Source organism: Cavia porcellus, unplaced genomic scaffold, assembly GCF_034190915.1.
Source record: "Cavia porcellus strain 051 isolate PalLab524CR breed Dunkin Hartley unplaced genomic scaffold, mCavPor4.1 scaffold_9, whole genome shotgun sequence".
NCBI classification, from domain to species: Eukaryota; Metazoa; Chordata; class Mammalia; order Rodentia; family Caviidae; genus Cavia; species Cavia porcellus.
In genome coordinates, this window is record NW_026947492.1 from 68,060,884 (window position 1) to 68,064,128 (window position 3,245).

Consider the following 3,245-nt stretch of genomic DNA (forward strand, 5'->3'; position numbering starts at 1 on the left):
TTAAAATAGTTACGCAAGATATTAAAGCTTAGAAAGTGGTGATTCAAACAGTGAGATTGTAGCCAGTTTTCCTTAATTATTTCTGTGAATAAACTTTGTGGTTCCTTTGTTTGTATTCCAGCTTCTTCACTTACATTCCTTATTCTCAAGTTATAGATCCTTTTGTCATCTTCTAGCCTTTGTATTGTTACTGCTTGTTTCCTTGTTATTTTTAAAAAGTTTTCCCTTTCATACTCCTAAATTGCAAAATCGTCCTCTAGTTTGGATAATCTATCCTTGGTTTCTTTCAAGCTGAATTATCATCTTTCCATAGAGTTTTTAATTTCCTGGTGATCTCTTTGAATGTGTTCTATATTTTTTTATATTCTTCACCAAATGGTTCTCTCCTTTGTTTGAGTTCCTCCCTTCTTCCATCTATGTCTGCCTGTGGGGTGCTTAATATCTCTTTTATTAATCTTCTTATATCTTACTTTATTTGGCTAAATATTTCACTTTTGAACTCTTCTGTGAGGTCCCAAATGTATCTCTTTATGTCAACTGGTGCTGTGTCTGATATTGTATGTTTGCTGTTCTCATTCTCCTTTGTATTTACCTATCCTGGGTCAATGTTCTCAGGATTGGGGCCTGGGGACTTTTTGTTGTTGCTTCCTCTTCCCATCTTTTTTGATTCTTCCAGGAGGCCCCAGTTTCTTTCTTTCTTGGTTACAATTCCTCTGAAACGCACTGGCTAGATGACCCTTCACACTGCAGTGTGCTAGTGAGTTGCAGACCAAGACAGCATATGCTGGCCCCTCCCCTCTGGATCAGTCAAGCTGCTCTGGCCTGCACCACTGCACTACTTTGTGCTGCCTCCCCTCCAGACCAGCCAAATCTTCAAGGCCCTGCAGTGCCAGTATGGTTAGTGTGTGCCACCACTGCAGGAACTTGAATTCAGATAACCTATTGGGTCTCAGCCAGATCATGTGACCCAGGTCTAGCTCACTCCACCAATCCCATTTGGGAAGGGAACAATTGACTGAAGTCATTGCTGCCCCTTGTACTTACCAGTCCTGCCCAGTCCCAGAATGTCATCCACCGGAGCCCCGCTATTTATGGAATGGCTCCACTCCATCACTCACCACAGGTTGATGTAGCCACCCTGCCAACTCAGCCCTCTGTTCTGCTCACCAACCCCTGAACTCAATGTAACTACACCTCCAGTAAGTTGAAGCAGCAGGACCGCAGACAGCTCAGCAAATCGTAGTGGGGCCTCGGCAAGTCATAGCGGGACCCTGGCCATTCGGGTGGGACCCTGGCCATTTGCAGCAGGACCCCAGCTAATCACGACAGGCTCCAGTATGTCACAGCAGGAACCCAGCAAGTCATGGCAGGACCTCGGCCTGTCACTGTGGGACCTTGGGTGGTCATTAAGTCACCTTAATTTTTTCTTGGGATGAGAGAATTGATCTCCCTTTGTTTGAGGCTCCCCACTCTGTATTATGATGAACTCTAAGTTGGCTATCTCAGGGAGCTTCTGTTACCAGTTCTTAGCTATCTGCCATCTTTGCTCCTCTGCCCAAAATTTTACATTTGTTAAGCAAGTTAAAATACATACATTCGCAAACACTATAATTATACAACCAAAAAATGCTTAAGAATCAATGATAAATATTCCAAAATATCAAGAAGTAAATAAAAATGGAAATATAGCAATATTTGGATAGTCACATAAAACTTCTCAAGTAGTGAATAAATATTGAGAATAAAAGAGGTAGAAAATAAGTAGAAATGATTTGCAGCACACTACTTTACAACCTACTTGTGCCTCTAGACACCTACAGAATCATTTTCAAATGTGACTGTCCTCCCCAGTGCACACAGAATTCCATGATTCTCCTTTGGCTTTCCATTTATGTCTACATCACAACAGAGTTCTGCTAATTTTGGAGTGAATAAAAAGATGAAAAGCTCCCTGGCAGATCTGCTTAGTTTTCACAGTATAGATGATTGGAATAAACACTGGAGGAACCATGAAATTTATATGAAACGTGAAAATGTGGATGAGGGGAGAGGAATGCTTGGCAAAACAATGGGCAATTGATAACCCTATCATAGGTACACACAGAATGCGCATTGCACAGATGTGGGAGGCACATATGTTGAGTGCCTTTAGTTTCCCCTCATGCAATGAAATTCTTAACACAGAATGCAGGATTAAAGAATAAGATACTAAAGTGCCCAGGGAGTCCAGCCTCTGTAGCAGAATAATGGCAACAATCTCATATATAGCATTAAATTTAGTGTTAGAACAGGCAAAGTGAATTACATCCTGGCGTAGACAGTAGGAATGAGAAAAGAAATGGGAATGGCAGAAAGGGAAGGAAGTTAGACTAATCAAACCTGAGAATGAGGCAATAGGGTTCCTGAGGAGCGCTGTAAGCCCAATCTTGATGATCAGCTTTTATTTTCTACCATTTTTATTCTCAAAATTTATTCACTACCTGAGAAGTTTTAAGTGACTATCCAAAAGTATATTTGCTATATATTTGTAGCCTGTCACAGGTGGGTGGCAGATAAGCGCTACATATCAGTCCAGGGCCATGGCCAAGAACACAGATTAGTCAGTGAAGGAGAAAGGATGAATCAAAAACATTTGGACCACCCAGATATTGAACTGCATCTCCCTAGGAATGGAAGAGTGCACCCTGAAAAGCATTATCACCGGGGGCAGGAACAATCCAATATCAGTGAGAGAGAACATGACCATGAAGTAGTACATGGGCCCATGCAGCATGGAGTCTTTCCAAACAATATGCAGGATGGTACAGTTGTCTGTTACTCCAACAAGGCCGAGGAGACAGAAGGGGTTGGAAATCTGGTGGTGAAATTCTTCATAGCCAAGGAAACCTGTGAGATGGAATGTGGAGGACAGGGTGCTGCTGGTGTTTGAGGGTGCCATGGAGATGAGTGTTCAACCACAGTCCAGTTACACTGTCACACTCCAGAGAGGAGATTTGATAAATCCAATATCTGCATTATGAGAAGAGGTGACAGATAGGTAACTGTCAGGAAGTGTGGATAATTATTCCAAATGAGAAAGGTAACAAGTGATGGAAGGAGTAGGAAGGAAAGGAGGGAGCCTGGATTTGAAAACATTAGTGGGAAAAATATGGATATAGAACTTTTGTAGATGGAGAGAGAATGAAGAATTGATGGTAACAGGGAAGAGGGATGTACAGGGATAACAATGACAAAATATCTTATGC

General features: G+C 41.9%; 1 pseudogene; it reads right to left on the minus strand.

Moving 5' to 3' along the window:
* Window positions 1-1,900: 1,900 nt before the first annotated feature.
* On the minus strand, window positions 1,901-2,938 carry LOC100721590 (olfactory receptor 51L1-like; annotated as a pseudogene).
* Between the last annotated feature and the right edge of the window lie 307 nt (window positions 2,939-3,245).